Source organism: Bactrocera oleae, chromosome X (assembly GCF_042242935.1).
Source record: "Bactrocera oleae isolate idBacOlea1 chromosome X, idBacOlea1, whole genome shotgun sequence".
Classification (NCBI taxonomy): Eukaryota; Metazoa; Arthropoda; class Insecta; order Diptera; family Tephritidae; genus Bactrocera; species Bactrocera oleae.
In genome coordinates, this window is record NC_091541.1 from 14,646,558 (window position 1) to 14,671,861 (window position 25,304).

Here is a 25,304-nt window from a genome sequence, read left to right on the forward strand (position 1 = left end):
TTGCTCAACAGATCGAACCTCGAGGTCTTCACGCCGAGATCTATGAACTCAAGTATTTCTTATTTGCTCTTCAGATCGAATTTGTGGATCTTTCCGCCTTGTTCTATGTTGAACAGTATTTACAACTTGCTCAACAGATCGAACCTCGGGGTCTTCTCGTCGATATTTATGAACTCGAGTATTTCTTATTTGCTCTTCGGAGCGAATTTGTGGATCTTGCCGCCTTGTTCTATGTTGAACAGTATTTACAACTTCCTCAACATATCGAAACTCGGGGTCTTCGCGCCGAGATTTATGATCTCGAGTATTTCTTATTTGCTCTTCGGAGCGAATTTGTGGATCTTGCCGCCTTGTTCTATGTTGGACAGTATTTACAACTTGCTCAACAGATCGAACCTCGAGATCTTCACGCCGAGATCTATGAACTCAAGTATTTCTTATTTGCTCTTCAGATCGAATTTGTGGATCTTTCCGCCTTGTTCTATGTTGAACAGTATTTACAACTTGCTCAACAGATCGAACCTCGGGGTCTTCGCGTCGATATTTATGAACTCGAGTATTTCTTATTTGCTCTTCGGAGCGAATTTGTGGATCTTGCCGCCTTGTTCTATGTTGAACAGTATTTACAACTTGCTCAACAGATCGAACCTCGGGGTCTTCGCGCCGAGATCTATAACCTGGAGTATCTTTTATTTGCTCTTCAGAGCGAATTTTTGGATCTTGCCGCCTTGTTCTATGTTGGACAGTATTTACAACTTGCTCAACAGATCGAACCTCGGGGTCTTCGCGCCGATATTTATGAACTCGAGTATTTCTTATATGCTCTTCGGAGCGAATTTGTGGATCTTGCCGCCTTGTTCTATGTTGTACAGTATTTACAACTTGCTCAACAGATCGAACCTCGGGGTCTTCACGCCGAGATCTATGAACTCAAGTATTTCTTATTTGCTCTTCAGAGCGAATTTGTGGATCTTGCCGCCTTGTTCTATGTTGAACAGTATTTACAACTTCCTCAACATATCGAAACTCGGGGTCTTCGCGCCGCGATTTATGAACTCGAGTATTTCTTATTTGCTCTTCGGAGCGAATTTGTGGATCTTGCCGCCTTGTTCTATGTTGAACAGTATTTACAACTTGCTCAACAGATCGAACCTAGGAGTTTTCACGACGAGATCTCTGACCTCGAGTATTTCTTATTTGCTCTTCAGAGCGAATTTTTGGATCTTGCCGCCTTGTTCTATGTTGGACAGTATTTACAACTTGCTCAACAGATCGAACCTCGGGGTCTTCACGCCGAGATCTATGAACTCAAGTATTTCTTATTTGATCTTCAGATCGAATTTGTGGATCTTTCCGCCTTGTTCTATGTTGAACAGTATTTACAACTTGCTCAACAGATCGAACCTCGGGGTCTTCGCGCCGAGATCTATAACCTGGAGTATCTCTTATTTGCTCTTCAGAGCGAATTTTTGGATCTTGCCGCCTTGTTCTATGTTGGACAGTATTTACAACTTGCTCAACAGATCGAACCTCGGGGTCTTCGCGCCGATATTTATGAACTCGAGTATTTCTTATATGCTCTTCGGAGCGAATTTGTGGATCTTGCCGCCTTGTTCTATGTTGTACAGTATTTACAACTTGCTCAACAGATCGAACCTCGGGGTCTTCACGCCGAGATCTATGAACTCAAGTATTTCTTATTTGCTCTTCAGAGCGAATTTGTGGATCTTGCCGCCTTGTTCTATGTTGAACAGTATTTACAACTTCCTCAACATATCGAAACTCGGGGTCTTCGCGCCGAGATTTATGAACTCGAGTATTTCTTATTTGCTCTTCGGAGCGAATTTGTGGATCTTGCCGCCTTGTTCTATGTTGGACAGTATTTACAACTTGCTCAACAGATCGAACCTCGAGGTCTTCACGCCGAGATCTATGAACTCAAGTATTTCTTATTTGCTCTTCAGATCGAATTTGTGGATCTTTCCGCCTTGTTCTATGTTGAACAGTATTTACAACTTGCTCAACAGATCGAACCTCGGGGTCTTCGCGTCGATATTTATAAACTCGAGTATTTCTTATTTGCTCTTCGGAGCGAATTTGTGGATCTTGCCGCCTTGTTCTATGTTGAACAGTATTTAGAACTTGCTCAACAGATCGAACCTAGGAGTTTTCACGACGAGATCTCTGACCTCGAGTATTTCTTATTTGCTCTTCAGAGCGAATTTGGGGATCTTGCCGCCTTGTTCTATGTTGAACAGTATTTGCAACTTGCTCAACAGATCGAACCAGTGAGACTTCACGGCGAGACCTATGATCTCGAGTATCTCTTATTTGCTCTTCAGAGCGAATTTGCGGATCTTGCCGCCTTGTTCTATGTTGAACAGTTTTTAAATTTTGTTCAACAGATCGAACCTCGGGGTCTTCGCGTGGATATTTATGAACTCGAGTATTTCTTATTTGCTCTTCGGAGCGAATTTGTGGATCTTGCCGCCTTGTTCTATGTTGAACAGTATTTACAACTTGCTCAACAGATCGAACCTCGGGGTCTTCACGCCGAGATCTATGAACTCAAGTATTTCTTATTTGCTCTTCAGAGCGAATTTTTGGATCTTGCCGCCTTGTTTTATGTTCAACAGTATTTACAACTTGCTCAACAGATCGAACCTCGGGGTCTTCGCGCCGAGATTTATGACCTCGAGTATTTCTTATTTGCTTTTCAGAACGGATTTGAGGATTTAGACGTCTTGCCCTATGTTGAACAGTATTTAAATTTTGTTCAAAAGACTGTACCTCGAGATTTTCCCGCCTGGTTCTATGTTGATTTGTATTGATAATTTGTTCGGACAGACGTACATCGGAATCTAATCTACGATTAGCGTGACTTACAGTATCTTGTGACTGCTCACTATCTCTATATAAAGAGTTTGCACGAAGAACTCTCATACGTCTTCTATTCTGAAGACGACTTAGTAATACAAATTTTCTACTTAATCTGGGCATAATTAATAAATAATAAATGGCTTAATATATAAAATACAACAAGTTGCTACAGAGTATAATAGTTTCATTATATTATATTTTTGTACACAAAGCTTATGTACTTTTGTATACCTATATATTACATAGATATTCACTAACATAATAATACAGATTATTTAGTTATATTTATGTTTTAGAAATTAGTAGTTTATTTCATTATATTGAAATTAAGTGCTCGGAAAACCCCTCCGTAAATTGCTTTTGTTTGACGAAAGGTCTGCTCATGAAGGCTTAATTAACAATAACTTACATATAATTAAGTATGGTACACACATATGTAGAGCAGGTATGTAGATTTTCTTCTATCTGTCTTAATATCTAAACCTTTCATAAGCTGCCAACGGCGCTCGGAAAATCCCAAAAAGTACTTAAATGTAATTTTCTTGAGTTTACAGTTCACCTCATGACCTTCATATTAAAATGTGTCGCAAAACTGAAATAATAGATAAAAGCATTTTAACCGATGGGGTCGCAGTTTATCAATTACCACATCAAAAAGATCTTTAGCTCTTTTGATACTACACTACAAATATTTATCTCACGCGATTTTTTCTAGAAAGATATTTTTGCTCTATACAAAGTCCAGCACTCTAAGAAAATTTTTTACATTGTTGTCTGGTATATTTTTTTATAAGTTCAACATGATGGCTGAGAAAATTTACTTATCCACTGACTTTCACCAAATATTAGAAGAAATATTTGTATATAGAAATCTATATCTATCTCCATTAGTTTTAGGTGATACAAACAACCGTTTGGTGAACAAAATTATTCTCTGCGAAAGAATTCAACATTCATTACTCGATTATTATTTGGTATCTTATTAACTTATGTTATTGATCATAGATTTATTTTGTGTCAATACTATTTTTTTCTTCGAAATGTTAACTTTTATAAAAAGAAGCTATTTAACTCAAACATGGTATATGTGATATAAACTGAACCAAAGGGGTTAGATTTAATATGTGGGGTATATGAGGTTGCTGTTGTACGAAAAGAGCGGAAATCAGTATATTAGGGTTATAAGGTTTAAACAAAGGTCTAGACCAATTTCATTCATATGCAGCGATAAACCACATTATTTTTAAGAAAAACTGTCCATTTAATTTCATTAAATTATAAAATTAACGAAATAAATTATACCATAAAATTATACCATAAGTAGTACATGTATGCTGGGAAAATTTGTGGATCGATTTCACAGATTTTCGGCATTAAACTGTTATATATCTAATATTTTACGTTTATATAAAGCGAAACGGAGGTTTGAATTTTTTACAGAAAGTATGTTGGAGCTAGGGTCAATATATACCCGATAATGGCTACTAGGGCGGAACCAAGAATTTTATGCTCTTGTACAATAATTCGCAAGAATCAAAGGCGAGGAAATTCCTTCACGTGTGGCAAAGTTTGAAAAGAATTGAACTTCCATTATTAAATGAAATCGTGATTAAATTACAATCAAATTTGGTACATTTTTGACTTATGTAAAAGGCCATAAACTTAGTCTCAGTTTTATTGATATATTTTAGTTTGCGTCTGCGAAAATTATATTAAAAAATAACAAAAAACATCTTGAAGTGAGATATACATAAGTATGAATGTGATGTTAACTCGACCAAAGTAGCTAAATTTTATATTATAAGCTTGTGTGGAAAACGTCAACCAGAGAATCGGAATTCATTATATGAAAGTGTGAGGTTTAGATCAAGGTATATACTAATTTCATTCTAATTCAGCGTCAAACCATATAATTTTTAAGAAAACTTATCCACTTAATTACATTAAAATATCACATTTAGATCAACCGGAACGGTTTAAAGTCAAGAGGAGAGACGGAAAACATATATATTTATATTGGGGATAGAGAAATATATTAGTTTTTACATTGCTCGGCTATACTCGAGCATAGAGAACATTTTTTGAAGTAATTTTATGTATAAAAAAAAATCATACTATTATCGAGAGTTTTATTTATTTATTTTTTTATATGAATTTCAATTATGTATCTTACACATTGACCGATATTTACGGTAAAAGGTCAACTATAGGTACTGCGGTCCACATATTCAGTACCTCGGGGCTTGAACAGTTTTGGTTCGATTTAGATAATTTTTGGTCACATGATGGCACACTTCAATTTCAATCATTATTCATACAATCATTGTTCTTTGATTTGCATAGTGGAAAGTGAAAAAATCAGATGGAATTTAAAATGGTGTTGTATTGGAAATAGGCGTGGTTGTAATCCGGTTTCACTTATTTTCGCACTATAGCATAGAAATACGAGGAGAAGAATATGTACCGAATTTGGTTGAAATCGGTTTAGCAGATCCTAAGATATGGGTTTTCACCTAAATGTGGGCGGTGCCACGCCCATTGTATAATTTCGAACGCGGCTTCTATAAAGTTAGCTCATACGATCCCTGTGTTAAAATTACATTTTCACACTGTGGATAGAGGTGGTAAAAACATTTGTTCTCAGTGAATTTTGTTATTATAGCTTTAGCAGTTTAGGATATACGCACATTAAACCTATTAGGGGTGGAACCACGCCCACTTTTGAACCGCAGATGCCCCTCCCTAATGCGATCCTGTGTGCCAAATACCAGCCTTGTATCTTATTGTGGAGCTTAGTTATGACAATTTATTTGTTTTTGATTAATGGCGTTTTGTAGGCGTGGCAGTGGTCTGATTACGCTCATCTGCAATATCAACCGTTTTACGGTATCGATAAACATGTGTACCAAGTTTCATAAAGATATCTCAATTTTTACTCATGTTACAGCTAGCACAGACGGACGGACAGACAGTCACCCGGAATTCAACTCGTCTCTTCATCCTTATTATTTATATATACATAACCGTATATCTAACTCAATTAGTTTTAGGTGATACAAACAACCGTTAGGTGAACAAAACTATTATACTCTGTAGCAACTTGTTGCGAGAGTATAAATAGATTTAACAAAACACATTTATGTGGAGATGCTATATATGAGAAAATTATAGGGGAGAGAAATAAGCTAAAGCCTAAATACAAGAAACAAGTAATAAAAGAAGATTTAGGGAATATACAATTAACTATGGAAATAAAATAGTACACAAAGATAATATAAAATCTTGAATAAATATTTTCAGAAAATGATACCCTTAATATTTCCAATATTAATTGTTCAAACAATGACGGACATACAATGGACTACACAAGAGAGGATTATGTCTTATTAGAGAACGGAGACGTAGCTTTATATAATGACTATGGCGACATTTTTTACATTACTATTGTAATTTATCTTATTTTAGAGAACTTATAAATTCAGACAAAAGTTGTAGTAATAAAAAATACAGATATAATAATTTACAAGGAAATAATGAAAATGAGGTAGCATATATTAATGATTTAGAAACAGAACCAGAAATTGAAATTATCGAAACTTTATTAGAGCAAACTCAAAAGAAAGATACGAGATATAAAAGAGGGATAAATGAATTAGGGGCCCTATGAAAGTGGATAGCATAAACAGCAAATCATGACGATTTAGTGTTAATAAATAAGAAGTTAAACGAACTAATTGAAAATAACAATAAACAATACAGAACAAACTCTAAAATTTTTATAATGATCAGTCAGTTAACAAAAACAATAAAATAAAGTTGTAATTGTTATATATATTAAGTACCCAAAAATTAAAAATGATGGCGAGTACTATGAAGTAAGAGCTATCACACAAGAAGACCGTAAATTAGTAATTGGCAAAGAAAACGGAAAATGCAAAAAAGAATATATTAATTTAAAAAATTGTAAAAAAGAGATGATAAACACCTATTGTAAAATTAATAATACAAATACTTGCATATCAGATATTTTGTCCAGAAAAAAAGGTAAATATAAAGAAATCAAAGAAAAAAAAAGAAATAGATATAATTAAAGAAGGAGCAATATTAGTCTCTGCAAATAACACAGTTTAAGGCTATGCCATAAATGGAGTTTACCTTGTTACTTTTGAGAATTATACAAATATTAACAATGTTATATAAGAAAATGGCGATCGTAAAATTTGGAAATATTTAAAGAACAATCATATTAATAGTTTTGAAAGTAAAGAATATATTGAAACAAAAAATAAAGAAATGAAACTTGAAAACATAAATATTTTAGCTGAACGAATGAAAGTTTTAAACATCATTCTTTTTTATGGTACATACTTGTAATATTGTTAATAATGTACATAATTTATAGGATTGTAAAATTTAAAAAATCTTATAAAACTTCTAAAATAAATAGAAATTTAGAATCTCAAAAAATATCATATAACGCTATTTTGGATAAAAGAAATAACCTATGATATTAAATCGGGTACGATTCATCTTAGAGAGGGGGGAGTTAACGGCAGCCTCTCGACAGTAGCTTTACGGTAATTATAAACAAAACTGTATCTTTGCACTTAGCAATAATACAGCTTCTTAATAAGCACATTTGCTTATTTAAGTATTCAATATTAGTTTTCGTTAAGCTAACACCACAGCTTCTTAATAAGCATCTTTGCTTATTTAAGTAACCAATATTCTTTTTCATTAAGCTAAGACCACCCACAAAATGAAAATAATAAAACCAATTACTGAATAGGCGAACATTGTAACTGACACTTATTGTAAGAAATAAGCAAATAAGAAAATTGTATAAATAAGAGCTAATTGAAGTAAAGAGATCAGTATTCCATCAGGACCACTCAACCTATCATTTTGATATCTTCCGCGCCTCTGCGGAACTATATACATATATATTTTTCATACTACCTAATCGAAAGAAGTTAATTTGCAGGCAAACTGGACTGCAGTATAATAACGTAAAGAGGAGCTCGTTCAATTCAATACTAAGTTCGGCTAATTTATCTACCACCTCGACAAACGAAGTTAGATAAGACGACATGCTTTGATTTGCAGACACTGCATCCAAGCAACTTTTTATGCAAAGAAATGCGACTCTGCAGCACTTTTCTTCAAATGAAAACAAAAAATTAATGCTTTCCGCATATCATCAATTTTTGTTACAAAATTTGAAATTTTCAACACAATGAAAAATATGATGATGTTTGTTCAATGACTGTAAGGTTATTAAATATGTTTTACGAATGTTATATCAAGCAAACAAAAAAACTTAAGGCCCGTTCACAACAAATGTTCCCAACAACACATTTGTATCTTAACCTCACCTTATACCGGTACACTTGGTAATTATTAGTTATATGTAACTATACAAGAATAATAACGATTTTCTCGACGAGACCTATGACCTCGAGTATCTCTTATTTGCTCTTCGGAGCGAATTTGTGGATCTTGCCGCCTTGTTCTATGTTGGACAGTATTTACAACTTGCTCAACAGATCGAACCTCGGGGTCTTCACGCCGAGATCTATGAACTCAAGTATTTCTTATTTGCTTTTCAGAGCGAATTTGTGGATCTTGCCGCCTTGTTCTATGTTGAACAGTATTTACAACTTGCTCAACAGATCGAACCCCGGGGTCTTCGCGCCGAGATTTATGAACTCGAGTATTTCTTATTTGCTCTTCAGATCGAATTTGTGGATCTTTCCGCCTTGTTCTATGTTGAACAGTATTTACAACTTGCTCAACAGATCGAACCTCGGGGTCTTCACGCCGAGATCTATGAACTCAAGTATTTCTTATTTGCTCTTCAGATCGAATTTGTGGATCTTTCCGCCTTGTTCTATGTTGAACAGTATTTACAACTTGCTCAACAGATCGAACCTCGGGGTCTTCACGCCGATATCTATGAACTCAAGTATTTCTTATTTGCTTTTCAGAGCGAATTTGTGGATCTTGCCGCCTTGTTCTATGTTGAACAGTATTTACAACTTGCTCAACAGATCGAACCCCGGGGTCTTCGCGCCGAGATTTATGAACTCGAGTATTTCTTATTTGCTCTTCAGATCGAATTTGTGGATCTTTCCGCCTTGTTCTATGTTGAACAGTATTTACAACTTGCTCAACAGATCGAACCTCGGGGTCTTCACGCCGAGATTTATGAACTCGAGTATTTCTTATTTGCTCTCCGGAGCGAATTTGTGGATCTTGCCGCCTTGTTCTATGTTGTACAGTATTTACAACTTGCTCAACAGATCGAACCTCGGGGTCTTCACGCCGAGATCTATGAACTCAAGTATTTCTTATTTGCTCTTCAGATCGAATTTGTGGATCTTTCCGCCTTGTTCTATGTTGAACAGTATTTACAACTTGCTCAACAGATCGAACCTCGGGGTCTTCGCGTCGATATTTATGAACTCGAGTATTTCTTATTTGCTCTTCGGAGCGAATTTGTGGATCTTGCCGCCTTGTTCTATGTTGAACAGTATTTACAACTTGCTCAACAGATCGAACCTCGGGGTCTTCACGCCGAGATCTATGAACTCAAGTATTTCTTATTTGCTCTTCAGAGCGAATTTGTGGATCTTGCCGCCTTGTTCTATGTTGGACAGTATTTACAACTTGCTCAACAGATCGAACCTCGGGGTCTTCGCGCCGATATTTATGAACTCGAGTATTTCTTATATGCTCCTCGGAGCGAATTTGTGGATCTTGCCGCCTTGTTCTATGTTGTACAGTATTTACAACTTGCTCAACAGATCGAACCTCGGGGTCTTCACGCCGAGATCTATGAACTCAAGTATTTCTTATTTGCTCTTCAGATCGAATTTGTGGATCTTTCCGCCTTGTTCTATGTTGGACAGTATTTACAACTTGCTCAACAGATCGAACCTCGGGGTCTTCGCGCCGAGATTTATGACCTCGAGTATTTCTTATTTGCTTTTCAGAACGGATTTGAGGATTTAGACGTCTTGCCCTATGTTGAACAGTATTTAAATTTTGTTCAAAAGACTGTACCTCGAGATTTTCCCGCCCGGTTCTATGTTGATTTGTATTAATAATTTGTTCGGACAGACGTACATCGGAATCTAATCTACGATTAGCGTGACTTACAGTATCTTGTGACTGCTCACTATCTCTATATAAAGAGTTTGCACGAAGAACTCTCATACGTCTTCTATTCTGAAGACGACTTAGTAATACAAATTTTCTACTTAATCTGGGCATAATTAATAAATAATAAATGGCTTAATATATAAAATACTTATATATAATAGTTATATAATTTCGTCCGTCCGGGTCTGAAAAGTTGGATCCAAGGTGCAGCTCTCTTACACTGAAATTGAATCCTTGCTATGACTCCTTTCCTGTTCGGTGTATAGGTACTATGGTATACTGGCGCACATATGTATATGTGTTTGCTCGCCACTGTATATAATACGGTTTTGCTTGCCACTGTATATAACAATTGTTTAAACACTATATAACTAATACACTAAAATAAGTTTGAATAAGGCACTTTGCTGGTCAAGAAATCTAGTGTAACTGAAACTACAAACACAGTGCACTAATATTTATTATACTCTTGCAACAAGTTGCTACAGAGTATAATAGTTTCATTATATTATATTTTTGTACACAATGCTTATGTACTTTTGTATACCTATATATTACATAGATATTCACTAACACAATAATACAGATTATTTAGTTATATTTATGTTTTAGAAATTAGTAGTTTATTTAATTATATTGAAATTAAGTGCTCGGAAAACCCCTCCGTAAATTGCTTTTGTTTGACGCTTTTTAAAATAGGGATCTATGTTACCTTTTTTGAAAGGTCTGCTCATGAAGGCTTAATTAACAATAACTTACATACAATTAAGTATGGTACACACATATGTAGAGCAGGTATGTAGATATTCTTCTATCTGTCTTTATATCTAAACCTTTCATAAGCAGCCAACGGCGCTCGGTAAATCCCAAAAAGTACTTAAATGTAATTTTCTTGAGTTTACAGTTCACCTCATGACCTTCATATTAAAATGTGTCGCAAAACTGAAATAATAGATAAAAGCATTTTAACCGATGGGGTCGCAGTTTATCAATTACCACATAAAAAGATCTTTAGCTCTTTTGATACTACACTACAAATATTTATCTCACGCGATTTTTTCTAGAAAGATATTTTTGCTCTATACAAAGTCCAGCACTCTAAGAAAATTTTTTACATTGTTGTCTGGTATATTTTTTTATAAGTTCAACATGATGGCTGAGAAAATTTACTTATCCACTGACTTTCACCAAATATTAGAAGAAATATTTGTATATAGAAATCTATATCTATCTCGATTAGTTTTGGGTGATGCAAACAACCGTTTGATGAACAAAACTATACTCTGTTGCAACATGCTGCGAAAGTATAAAAATGTTGCGAAAGAATTCAACATTCATTACTCGATTATTATTTGGTATCTTATTAACTTATGTTATTGATCATAGATTTATTTTGTGTCAATACTATTTTTTTCTCCGAAATGTTAACTTTTATAAAAAGAAGCTATTTAACTCAAACATGGTATATGTGATATAAACTGAACCAAAGGGGTTAGATTTAATATGTGGGGTATATGAGGTTGCTGTTGTACGAAAAGAGCGGAAATCAGTATATTAGGGTTATAAGCTTTAAACAAAGGTCTAGACCAATTTCATTCATATGCAGCGATAAACCACATTATTTTTAAGAAAAACTGTCCATTTAATTTCATTAAATTATAAAATTAACGAAATAAATTATACCATAAAATTATACCATAAGTAGTACATGTATGCTGGGAAAATTTGTGGATCGATTTCACAGATTTTTGGCATTAAACTGTTATATATCTAATATTTTACGTTTATATAAAGCGAAACGGAGGTTTGAATTTTTTACAGAAAGTATGTTGGAGCTAGGGTCAATATATACCCGATAATGGCTACTAGGGCGGAACCAAGAATTTTATGCTCTTGTACAATAATTCGCAAGAATCAAAGGCGAGGAAATTCCTTCACGTGTGGCAAAGTTTGAAAAGAATTGAACATCCATTATTAAATGAAATCGTGATTAAATTACAATCAAATTTGGTACATTTTTGACTTATATAAAAGGCCATAAACTTAGTCTCAGTTTTATTGATATATTTTAGTTTGCGTCTGCGAAAACTATATTAAAAAATAACAAAAAACATCTTGAAGTAAGATATACATAAGTATGAATGTGATGTTAACTCGACCAAAGTAGCTAAATTTTATATTATAAGCTTGTGTGGAAAACGTCAACCAGAGAATCGGAATTCATTATATGAAAGTGTGAGGTTTAGATCAAGGTATATACTATTTTCATTCTAATTCAGCGTCAAACCACATAATTTTTAAGAAAACTTATCCACTTAATTACATTAAAATATCACATTTTGATCAACCGGAACGGTTTAAAGTCAAGAAGAAAGACGGAAATCATATATATTTATATTGGGGATAGAGAAAGATATTAGTTTTTACATTGCTCGGCTATACTCGAGCATAGAGAACATTTTTTGAAGTAATTTAAAAAAAAAAAAAAATTTTAATACTCACTGACCGACATGCGAGAAGTATTGTAAGTAATATATGGAAGTTGAGGGTAGCATTAATCCGGTTTTATCAATTTTGCCAATACTACATACTACTAACATGCCACAGACTAATGAAATGCTCCCACTGTTTCATTAAGGTACCTCACATACCATCACCAATCATATGGAGTAAAGTCAGACGAATGTTCGAAAATCCTGATATTAGTTACATGGGGGCCAGGTAAAATTTTCACTCGATTTCATACATTTTAGGCACAAAAATACCTTGTTATCAGTAAAACACGCTCTCGCATTTTCATTGAGATAACTCACGTATTGGCCGATATATGCGGTATAAAGTCAACCGTAAGTTCAAAAATCTTTATATTAGGTATATGAGAGATATAAAAACTATTGATCCGATTCAACCCATTTTTGACACAAAATCATACTATTATCGAGAGTTTTATTTATTTATTTTATTATATGAATTTCAATTATGTATCTTACACATTGACCGATATTTACGGTAAAAAGTCAACTATAGGTACTGGGGTCCACATATTCAGTACCTCGGGGCTTGAACAGTTTTGGTTCGATTTAGACAATTTTTGGTCACATGATGGCACACTTCAATTTCAATCATTATTCATGCAAAGTTTTACCCCGATACAATCATTGTTCTTTGATTTGCATAGTGGAAAGTGAAAAAATCAGATGGAATTTAAAATGGTGTTGTATTGGAAATAGGCGTGGTTGTAATCCGGTTTCACTTATTTTCGCACTATAGCATAGAAATACGAGGAGAAGAATATGTACCGAATTTGGTTGAAATCGGTTTAGCAGATCCTAAGATATGGGTTTTCACCTAAATGTGGGCGGTGCCACGCCCATTGTATAATTTCGAACGCGGCTTCTATAAAGTTAGCTCATACGATCCCTGTGTTAAAATTACATTTTCACACTGTGGATAGAGGTGGTAAAAACATTTGTTCTCAGTGAATTTTGTTATTATAGCTTTAGCAGTTTAGGATATACGCACATTAAACCTATTAGGGGTGGAACCACGCCCACTTTTGAACCGCAGATGCCCCTCCCTAATGCGATCCTGTGTGCCAAATACCAGCCTTGTATCTTATTGTGGAGCTTAGTTATGACAATTTATTTGTTTTTGATTAATGGCGTTTTGTAGGCGTGGCAGTGGTCTGATTACGCTCATCTGCAATATCAACCGTTTTACGGTATCGATAAACATGTGTACCAAGTTTCATAAAGATATCTCAATTTTTACTCATGTTACAGCTAGCACAGACGGACGGACAGACAGTCACCCGGAATTCAACTCGTCTCTTCATCCTTATTATTTATATATACATAACCGTATATCTAACTCAATTAGTTTTAGGTGATACAAACAACCGTTAGGTGAACAAAACTATTATACTCTGTAGCAACTTGTTGCGAGAGTATAAATAGATTTAACAAAACACATTTATGTGGAGATGGTATATATGAGAAAATTATAGGGGAGAGAAATAAGCTAAAGCCTAAATACAAGAAACAAGTAATAAAAGAAGATTTAGGGAATATACAATTAACTATAGAAATAAAATAGTACACAAAGATAATATAAAATCTTGAATAAATATTTTCAGAAAATGATACCCTTAATATTTCCAATATTAATTGTTCAAACAATGACGGACATACAATGGACTACACAAGAGAGGATTATGTCTTATTAGAGAACGGAGACGTAGCTTTATATAATGACTATGGCGACATTTTTTACATTACTATTGTAATTTATCTTATTTTAGAGAACTTATAAATTCAGACAAAAGTTGTAGTAATAAAAAATACAGATATAATAATTTACAAGGAAATAATGAAAATGAGGTAGCATATATTAATGATTTAGAAACAGAACCAGAAATTGAAATTATCGAAACTTTATTAGAGCAAATTCAAAAGAAAGATACGAGATATAAAAGAGGGATAAATGAATTAGGGGCACTATGAAAGTGGATAGCATAAACAGCAAATCATGACGATTTAGTGTTAATAAATAATAAGTTAAACGAACTAATTGAAAATAACAATAAACAATACAGAACAAACTCTAAAATTTTTATAATGATCAGTCAGTTAACAAAAACAATAAAATAAAGTTGTAATTGTTATATATATTAAGTACCCAAAAATTAAAAATGATGGCGAGTACTATGAAGTAAGAGGTATCACACAAGAAGACCGTAAATTAGTAATTGGCAAAGAAAACGGAAAATGCAAAAAAGAATATATTAAATTAAAAAATTGTAAAAAAGAAATGATAAACACCTATTGTAAAATTAATAATACAAATACTTGCATATCAGATATTTTGTCCAGAAAAAAAGGTAAATATAAAAAAATCAAAGAAAAAAAAAAGAAATAGATATAATTAAAGAAGGAGCAATATTAGTCTCTGCAAATAACACAGTTTATGGCTATGCCATAAATGGAGTTTACTTTGTTACTTTTGAGAATTATACAAATATTAACAATGTTATATAAGAAAATGGCGATCGTAAAATTTGGAAATATTTAAAGAACAATCATATTAATAGTTTTGAAATTAAAGAATATATTGAAACAAAAAATAAAGAAATGAAACTTGAAAACATAAATATTTTAGCTGAACGAATTTTGGAGAAAAGAAATAACCTATGATATTGAATCGGGTACGATTCATCTTAGAGAGGGGGGAGTTAACGGCAGCCTCTCGACAGTAGCTTTACGGTAATTATAAACAAAACTGTATCTTTGCACTTAGCAATAATACAGCTTCTTAATAAGCATATTTGCTTATTTAAGTATTCAATATTAGTTTTCGTTAAGCTAAGACCACAGCTTCTTAATAAGCATCTTTGCTTATTTAAGTAACCAATATTCTTTTTCATTAGGCTAAGGCCACCCACAAAATGAAAATAATAAAACCAATTACTGAATAAGCGAATATTGTAACTGACACTTATTGTAAGAAATAAGCAAATAAGAAAATTGTATAAATAAGAGCTAATTGAAGTAAAGAGATCAGTATTCCATCAGGACCACTCAACCTATCATTTTGATATTTTCCGCGCGTTTGCGGAACTATATACACATATATTTTTCATACTACCTAATCGAAAGAAGTTAATTTGCAGGCAAACTGGACTGCAGTATAATAACGTAAAGAGGAGCTCGTTCAATTCAATACTAAGTTCGGCTAATTTATCTACCACCTCGACAAACGAAGTTAGATAAGACGGCATGCTTTGATTTGCAGACACTGCATCCAAGCAACTTTTTATGCAAAGAAATGCGACTCTGCAGCACTTTTCTTCAAATGAAAACAAAAAATTAATGCTTTCCGCATATCATCAATTTTTGGTACAAAATTTGAAATTTTCAACACAATGAAATATATGATGATGTTTGTTCAATGACTGTAAGGTTATTAAATATGTTTTACGAATGTTATATCAAGCAAACAGAAAAAACTTAAGGCCCGTTCACAACAAATGTTCCCTACCAACACATTTGTATCTTAACCTCACTTCATACCGGTACACTTGGTAATTATTAGTTATATGTAACTATACAAGAATAATAACGATTTTCTCGACGAGACCTATGACCTCGAGTATCTCTTATTTGCTCTTCAGAGCGAATTTGTGGATCTTGCCGCCTTGTTCTATGTTGGACAGTATTTACAACTTGCTCAACAGATCGATCCTCGGGGTCTTCGCGCCGAGATCTATGACCTCGAGTATTTCTTATTTGCTCTTCAGATCGAGTTTGTGGATCTTGCCGCCTTGTTCTATGTTGGACAGTATTTACAACTTGCTCAACAGATCGAACCTCGGGGTCTTCGCGCCGAGATTTATGAACTCGAGTATTTCTTATTTGCTCTTCGGAGCGAATTTGTGGATCTTGCCGCCTTGTTCTATGTTGAACAGTATTTGCAACTTGCTCAACAGATCGAACCTCAGGGTCTTCACGCCGAGACCTTTGACCTCGAGTATCTCTTATTTGCTCTTCAGAGCGAATTTGGGGATCTTGCCGCCTTGTTCTATGTTGAACAGTATTTGCAACTTTCTCTACAGATCGAACCTCGGGGTCTTCACGCCGAGACCTATGACCTCGAGTATTTCTTATTGGCTCTTCAGAGCAAATTTGCGGATCTTGCCGCCTTGTTCTATGTTGAACAGTATTTGCAACTTGCTCAACAGATCGAACCTCAGGGTCTTCACACCGAGACCTATGACCTCGAGTATCTCTTATTTGCTCTTCAGAGTGAATTTGCGGATTTTGCCGCCTTGTTCTATGTTGAACAGTATTTGCATTTTTCTCATCAGATCGAACCTCGGGGTCTTCACGCCGAGACCTATGACCTCGAGTATCTCTTATTTTCTCTTCAGAGCAAATTTGGGGATCTTGCCGCCTTGTTCTATGTTGAACAGTATTTGCAACTTTCTCAACAGATCGAACCTCGGGGTCTTCACGCCGAGACCTATGACCTCGAGTATTTCTTATTTGCTCTTCAGAGCAAATTTGCGGATCTTGTCGCCTTGTTCTATGTTGAACAGTATTTGCAACTTGCTCAACAGATCGAACCTCAGGGTCTTCACGCCGAGACCTATGACCTCGAGTATCTCTTATTTGCTCTTCAGAGTGAATTTGCGGATCTTGCCGCCTTGTTCTATGTTGAACAGTATTTGCAATTTGCTCATCAGATCGAACCTCGGGCTCTTCACGCCCAAACCTATCCCCTCGAGTATTTCTTATTTGCTCTTCAGAGCGAATTTGCGGATCTTGCCGCCTTGTTCTACGTTGAACAGTATTTGCAACTTGCTCAACAAATCGAACCTCGGGGTCTTCACGCCGAGACCTATGAACTCGAGTATCTCTTATTTGCTCTTCAGAGCGAATTTGGGGATCTTGCCGCCTTGTTCTATGTTGAACAGTATTTGCAACTTTCTCATCAGATCGAACTTCGGGGTCTTCACGCCGAGACCTATGACCTCGAGTATCTCCTATTTGCTTTTCAGAGCAAATTTGGGGATCTTGCCGCCTTGTTCTATGTTGAACAGTATTTGCAACTTTCTCAACAGATCGAACCTCGGGGTCTTCACGCCGAGACCTATGACCTCGAGTATCTCTTATTTGCTCTTCAGAGCAAATTTGGGGATCTTGCCGCCTTGTTCTATGTTGAACAGTATTTGCAACTTTCTCAACAGATCGAACCTCGGGGTCTTCACGCCGAGAACTATGACCTCGAGTATCTCCTATTTGCTCTTCAGAGCAAATTTGGGGATCTTGCCGTCTTGTTCTATGTTGAACAGTATTTGCAACTTTCTCAACAGATCGAACCTCGGGGTCTTCACGCCGAGACCTATGACCTCGAGTATTTCTTATTTGCTCTTCGGAGCGAATTTGTGGATCTTGCCGCCTTGTTCTATGTTGAACAGTATTTGCAACTTGCTCAACAGATCGAACCTCAGGGTCTTCACGCCGAGACCTATGACCTCGAGTATCTCTTATTTTCTCTTCAGAGCAAATTTGGGGATCTTGCCGCCTTGTTCTATGTTGAACAGTATTTGCAACTTTCTCAACAGATCGAACCTCGGGGTCTTCACGCCGAGACCTATGACCTCGAGTATCTCCTATTTGCTCTTCAGAGCAAATTTGGGGATCTTGCCGCCTTGTTCTATGTTGAACAGTATTTGCAACTTTCTCAACAGATCGAACCTCGGGGTCTTCACGCCGAGACCTATGACCTCGAGTATCTCTTATTTGCTCTTCAGAGCGAATTTGGGGATCTTGCCGCCTTGTTCTATGTTGAACAGTATTTGCAACTTTCTCATCAGATCGAACCTCGGGGTCTTCACGCCGAGACCTATGACCTCGAGTATCTCTTATTTGCTCTTCAGAGCAAATTTGGGGATCTTGCCGCCTTGTTCTATGTTGAACAGTATTTGCAACTTTCTCAACAGATCGAACCTCGGGGTCTTCACGCCGAGACCTATGACCTCGAGTATATCTTATTTGCTCTTCAGAGCAAATTTGCGGATCTTGCCGCCTTGTTCTATGTTGAACAGTATTTGCAACTTGCTCAACGGATCGAACCTCAGGGTCTTCACGCCGAGACCTATGACCTCGAGTATCTCTTATTTGCTCTTCAGAGTGAATTTGCGGATCTTGCCGCCTTGTTCTATGTTGAACAGTTTTTAAATTTTTTTCAAAAGACCGTACCTCGAGATTTTCCCGCCTGGTTCTATGTTGATTTGTATTGATAATTTGTTCGACATCGGATACTAATCTACGATTAGCGTGACTTACAGTATTTTGTGACTGCTCACTATCTCTATATAAAGAGTTTGCACGAAGAACTCTCATACGTCTTCTATTCTGAAGACGACTTACTAATATAGATTTTCTACTTAATCTTGTCATAAGTAATTAATAATAAATGGCTTAATATATAAAATACTTATATATAATAGTTATATAATTCAGACCGTCCTGGTGTTAAAAGTTGGATCCTAGGTGCTGCTCTCTTTCACTGTAATTCCTTGTATGTCCTTGCTATGACTCCTGTCCTGTTCCGTGTATAGGTACTATGGTATACTGGTGTACATATGTATATGTGTTTGCTCGCCACTGTATATAATACGGTTTTGCTCGTCACTGTATATAATAATACTTTAAACACTTTAATTAATACACTAAAATTAGTTTGAATAAAGCACTTTGCTGGTAAAGACATTTAGTGAAACTGAAACTACAAACACAGTGTACTGATATTTATTATACTCTTGCAACATGTTGGTACAGCTTACGTACTTTTGTATACCTATATATTACTTAGCTATTCACTAACATAATAAAACATAATATTTAGTTATATTTATATTTTAGAAATTAGTAGTTTATTTCATTGTATTGAAATTAAGTTCTCGGAAAACCCCTCCGTAAATTACTTTTGTTAAACGCTTTCTAAAACAGGGGGCTCTATGGTACCTATTTTGAAGGGTCTACCCATGAAGGCTAAATTAACAATAAGTTACATATAATTAAGTATGGTATACACATATGTAGAGCAGGTATGTAGATTTTCTTCTTTCTATCTTAACATCTAAACCTTTCATAAGCTGCCAACGGCGCTAGGTAAAAATGTAATTTTCTTGAGTTTACAGTTCACCTCATGACCTTCATATTAAAATGTGTCGCAAAACTGAAATAATAGGCAGTAGCATGTAAACCGATGGGGTCGCAGTTTATCTATAACCACATAAAAAGGGTCTTTAGCCCTTTTGATACTACATTACTAATATTTATTTCATGTAATTTTTTCTAGAAAGATTTTTTTGCTCTATACAAAGTCCAGCACTCTAAGAAACTTTTTTAGCATTGTTGTCTGGTATATTTTATAATAAGTTCAACATGATGGTTGAGAAAATATACCTATCTACTGATTATCACCAAATATTAGAAGAAATATATGTATATAGAAATCTATATCTATCTCCATTAGTTTTAGGTGATACAAACAACCGTTTGGTGAACAAAATTATTCTCTGCGAAAGAATTCAACATTCATTACTCGATTATTATTTGGTATCTTATTAACTTATGTTATTGATCATAGATTTATTTTGTGTCAATACTATTTTTTTCTCCGAAATGTTAACTTTTATAAAAAGAAGCTATTTAACTCAAACATGGTATATGTGATATAAACTTAACCAAAGGGGTTAGAATTAATATGTGGGGTATATGAGGTTGCTGTTGTACGAAAAGAGCGGAAATCAGTATATTAGGGTTATAAGGTTTAAACAAAGGTCTAGACCAATTTCATTCATATGCAGCGATAAACCACATTATTTTTAAGAAAAACTGTCCATTTAATTTCATTAAATTATAAAATTAACGAAGTAAATTATACCATAAGATTATACCATAAGTAGTACATGTATGCTGGGAAAATTCGTGGATCGATTTCACAGATTTTCGGCATTAAACTGTTATATATCTAATATTTTACGTTTATATAAAGCGAAACGGAGGTTTGAATTTTTTACAGAAAGTATGTTGGAGCTATGGTCAATATATACCCGATAATGGCTACTAGGGCGGAACCAAGAATTTTATGCTCTTGTACAATAATTCGCAAGAATCAAAGGCCAGGAAATTCCTTCACGTGTGGCAAAGTTTGGAAAGAATTGAACATCCATTATTAAATGAAATCGTGATTAAATTACAATCAAATTTGGTACATTTTTGACTTATATAAAAGGCCATAAACTTAGTCTCAGTTTTATTGATATATTTTAGTTTGCGTCTGCGAAAATTATATTAAAAAATAACAAAAAACATCTTGAAGTAAGATATACATAAGTATGAATGTGATGTTAACTCGACCAAAGTAGCTAAATTTTATATTATAAGCTTGTGTGGAAAACGTCAACCAGAGAATCGGAATTCATTATATTAAAGTGTGAGGTTTAGATCAAGGTATATACTATTTTCATTCTAATTCAGCGTCAAACCACATAATTTTTAAGAAAACTTATCCACTTAATTACATTAAAATATCACATTTTGATCAACCGGAACGGTTTAAAGTCAAGAAGAAAGACGGAAATCATATATATTTATATTGGGGATAGAGAAAGATATTAGTTTTTACATTGCTCGGCTATACTCGAGCATAGAGAACATTTTTTGAAGTAATTTTATATAAAAAAAAAATTTTAATACTCACTGACCGACATACGAGAAGTATTGTAAGTAATATATGGAAGTTGAGGGTAGCATTAATCCGGTTTTATCAATTTTGCCAATACTACATACTACTAACATGCCACAGACTAATGAAATGCTCCCACTGTTTTATTAAGGTACCTCACATACCATCACCAATCACCGCAGATGCCCCTCCCTAATGCGATCCTGTATGCCAAATACCAGCCTTGTATCTTATTGTGGAGCTCAGTTATGACAATTTATTTGTTTTTGATTAATGGCGTTTTGTGGGCGTGGCAGTGGTCCGATTACGCTCATCTGCAATATCAACCGTTTTACGGTATCAAGAAACATGTGTACCAAGTTTCATAATTTATATTTATATTATATATATTATATTTATTTCTTCATAAGCAAAATGTATATAAGTACATACATATGCACAGATGTTCTTTGATATGCGCATAAACAAAAATTGAAATAATAAAAACGAAAGTAATTGACTTCCGACAAGAAAATATAAGTAATGAGGGAAATAATATGAAAATAGAATTCAAATATCTTAATTGAAGTTAAATCTATACTAATAAAAAAGGGTTATAAAAATAAAAAAAGAGTATAAAAAAATATGATAGGATTAAAGCTATACAAGCAGCACCACAGACAACATTCATGCTACTTTGTCTAATCTGTGAACTCAAACAGCTATTGTTGTTTACTTGCTTCAATGTTCATATGTCTATATGTGAATATTCTTGAAATTGCCTTTCTTCATTCGCATGTCCAAATATATTTGCATATATGTACACATATGTACATATGTATGTATGTCCCTCAATATGTCTTTCGAAAAAAATCAAACATTCGCGCAAGTGACAAAAAACGTAGACGCACCATCATCGGCCAATAATATTCAAGCGAACTCGCGGCTTATTTTCTATTTCATATTTTATTATTTCATATTACAACGACAACAAATTCATTCATAAGGAACGTGCCTCTGCTTCAAAGCAAAGTGCGCTCGTTCATAACTCTGCGCCGCGCTATTTTTTCTGTGCGCCTGGTAAACCACATTTGGTTTCCATATAGAATTCCTACGCATATGCGAAATAAGAATGAATGAATGAAATTGAGTAAAACGAGAAAAATTCAATTTTACAATTTGACAGCCACCACTGAAAATCCTACCATGCTCCTCGCATTTGTATGTTGCCCACAAGCTGCTTCCTCACAACGTTTGCTAAAAATCAGAAATTGAAGAATTTGTCTGATGTTCCCTTCAGAAAGGAGAATTGGCAACATGACCTATTAGCGAGTTTAAATAATATTTATATTTTTGCATATTATGCACTATATATGGCATTAAATTTAACAATTTATATAAAATTGCCATTCATAAGAAATCTTTAACTACTTCTATATATTCTATGCACACTGCATATAGTACTTTTATATGTTTACTTATTATCATTGTTTCATAGTTTTTGGATTTAGCCCATTTTATTAAAATACGACGCTATGAAAATGCAGCCCAATTGGTAATCGCAATATTTCAAAAGGGCATAAGTCAACTTTCAATAGCAAACCACTGCAAAAAGACAAACGAAACAACATAGCCGACCGACATTGTCACAAAATTGTCGATTCTAACAAATTTTGTCAACTCCGCGACGATTCATACAATTTGGTGTCAATATGTATGCGTCTCATATATGTATGTATGTATGTATATACATATGTATGTTTGTGGACATAGTCGTCATTTGGTTTTTTTCAACAACATAATGTCTGCGCGACTCGCCGTTATTTCGTTGGATTGCCACTATACACAGAGGCGTTCTAACTGAGGACTCTTAGTATATTATCATGTTGCTTAATTTGTATTGAAAAATACTGATGCATTTATGAATTATTTTCGTAATATAATATATATTATAAAAGTGTGGACAAAAGTCATTGCTTGTGCGGGGCAAGAAGAAGCAAGCATCAGCGAACGTGTATTTAAGAATGTATGTGTGATTATCACATTTGTGTAAATACGCATAATAAGGAAATATTCAATAAACCTAAACATATGAACATATTTTCCTGAAATATTTTAATTATCTCTGAAAGTAAAATATGCAATTTAAGTAATTGAATTGAGATATGCTAATTAATTCCAATTAATAAAATAAAAAAATTAAATAAAATTTTAATTTTTTGTACTTTAAGATTCGAACGTATGTGCTCGTATTCGGATTAAACTTAACTCCTTCACGCCTACGACCTAAGCTACTATATAAATGGAAACGCGACCGCTTAGCCACAGTTTTATTATTATCATTTGTTTAATAAGTATATTGCTCCACGCAACGCACATACAAAAGTTGGAAAAATTGCATATCAAAATTGAAAACATAAATCTAAACAGGTATGCGCACCGATTTTTCAATATTCGTTGTGTCTATTTATAGCATTTCGCATATTGTGAGGTGTATTTTTCTTTTTATACTCTCGCAACCTGTTGCTACAGAGTATAATAGTTTTGTTCACCTAACGGTTGTTTGTATCACCTAAAACTAATCGAGTTAGATAGGGGCGGTCCATAAATTACGTCATCGATTTTTTCAGATTTTAAACCCCCCCCCCCCCCCCCTATAATCATCCTATCGTCATTTCTTAATGACTCACTTAATGGCCCACTGAAAGTTTTTCTTCTCGTACAAGTATATGGTTCTTCATTAAATAACATATAATACGTTATGAAAAATTTAATTTGGTTAGGAAAATTGGTTGTATTTTTTTCAAACGTTGTTTTTTGTAAAAATTTGTAATATCAAATTAAAGAAGACATTTTCACTCATAATCGTACTGAATATAAACGAAATCGTATCGGTTTGTTAAGAGAAAATATATATTTTCCGAGATACGGCATACGTAAGAGGCACTATTTGTGCAATGTTATATTTCAAAAACAAATGAAAAACAAGTAAGGAAGGGCTAAGTTCGGATGTAACCGAACATTTTATACTCTCGCAAAGTCAAATAGTATACTCATTTGAGATTTCTTTGTGGATTGACTGATATTTTCGGTAGAAGGTCAACTATAGGCACTGGGGTCCACATATTTAGTAGTTAGGGGCTTAAACAGTTTTGGTTCGATTTAGACAATTTTTGACCACAAGGTGGCATACTTTAATCGCATTATTCACGCAAAGTTTTATCCCGATACAGTCATTGTTGCCTGATTTGCATAGTGGAAAGTGAAAGAATCAGATGGAATTTAAAATGGTGTTATATGGGAAGTAGGCGTGGTTGTAATCCCATTTTCGCGCTATGTCATAAAAACATGAAAAGAACGTTATGCACCGAATTTGGTAGAAAACGGTTAGGCAGATCTCAAGATATGGGTTTTCACCTAAAAGTGGGCTGTGCCACGCCCACTGTGTAATTTTGAACGCGGTTCCTATAAAGTCATCTCATACCATCCCAGAGATAAAATTTTATGTCTCTGGCGTGTTTAGTGCTTGATTTATCGCGCTTTTAGTAGTTTTTGACAGTACCGTTATATGGGGAGTGGGCGGAGTTGCCACCCGATTTCAGCTATTTTCACACCGTTAATAGAAATTCTAAAAACATTTGCTTCCAGTAAATTTTGTTATTATAGCATTGGCGGTTTAGGAGATATACACATTAAACCTATTGGAAGCGGGACCACGCCCACTTAAAAAAAAAAATTTAACTGCAAATGCCCCTCCCTAATGTGATCCTGTGTATCAAATAACAGTCTTGTATCTAATTGCGGAGCTTAGTTATGGCAATTTATTTGTTTTTGATCAATGGCGTTTTGTGGGCGTGGCAGTTGTCCGATTACGCCCATCTGCAATACCAACCGTCTCACGGTACCAAGAAACATGTCTACCAAGTTTCATAAATATATCTCAAGGTTTACTCAAGTTAGAGCTTGGACGGACGGACGGGCGGACAGACAGTCACCCGGACCGTCTCTTCATCCTGATTATTTAT